Source organism: Malania oleifera, chromosome 6 (genome assembly GCF_029873635.1).
Source record: "Malania oleifera isolate guangnan ecotype guangnan chromosome 6, ASM2987363v1, whole genome shotgun sequence".
Classification (NCBI taxonomy): domain Eukaryota; kingdom Viridiplantae; phylum Streptophyta; class Magnoliopsida; order Santalales; family Ximeniaceae; genus Malania; species Malania oleifera.
Window position 1 is genome coordinate 33,098,808 of NC_080422.1, and position 1,257 is coordinate 33,100,064.

A 1,257-nucleotide genomic window follows, 5' to 3' on the forward strand; every position below is an offset into this window, starting at 1 on the left:
ATTAAGATAATGGAATTCTAAAATTGTTTGTTCCATTTTCTAGATGGATCCTGGAAGTAACAATGCAGATGCTGAAGGTGATGATGCAGGGCCTTCTAATGTGGATGGTGGAGATTTAGATGTGGTGTTGTGTAGTTTCACCCAGCAAGTGATGGAAAGTATGACCAGGAATGTAGGGGAACAAGGCTGCACAATTAAGCAGTTCACATGTATGAATCCCCCGTCATTTTCAGGAGGAACCGACCCATTCGTTCAGAAGATTAGGTCTAGGAGATCGAGGAGACATTGATAGTTCTCCCTTGTACAGATGAACAAAAAGTCCTATTTGCTACCTTTAAGTTGACATGAGAGGCAAAACGCTAGTAGAGATCAACAAGATTGTTGGAGGAGGAGAGGCCTATCCCTATAGCTACGACCTGGAGCTGCTTCAGGGAATTATTCTTTGAGCAATATTTTCCCGCTACCACCAGAAATACAAAAGCGAAAAAAATTTTGAATTTGACTTATGGACACATGACAGTACAACAGTATGCAGCAAAATTCATTGAGTTGTCTTGTTTTTCCCCATACATTGTGCCAGATGAGGAAAGGAAGGTGAGGAAAATTCGAGAGCGGCATGAGGCAGGGTATTTATGAGTAGGTGGTGGCATTTCAGGTTCAGACTTTTTCATAATTGGTGGACAAAGTTACAGTGCAGCCTGCAGAGAGGTGTTGGGATACAGAGTTAGAGGAAGAGGCCTACACCTTTTAGATTCTAGGCAAGCACTAGATATAGTCAGTGGAGGACACACAATGTGGGTTCACGGCAAGCGGCGGGACACCGAATCCCTCAAGGTAATCCAAAACCCCCTATTTTTGCTACGTGTGATTTAAGGCACTGGGGGGAATGCTGAGTTGGGATGAATGCCTGCTACCAGTGTGGTCGGCTCAGACATATTGCAAGAGACTGAAGAGCACAAATTGTAACGACCCAAAGAATAAAGGTATTTAAATAATAAAGAGGGAGGGAAATGGAAATAGAAACAGAATGAGGCAGCAGACTTCGTTCGACCCGAGAAAATTTATCAGGTCCTCGTCGACGAACACAAGGGATTCATCGACGAGGGTACAAGAGGGCCTTGTCAACGAAGATAGGTTTCGTCAACAAGAAGATACCGAGAGGCTGTTTTCTAAACTCTGAAATTCGTCGACGAGGAGATGGTGTTCATCGACGAACCTTCTTCGTGACCTCGTCGACGAAATAATGTGGCTTATCGA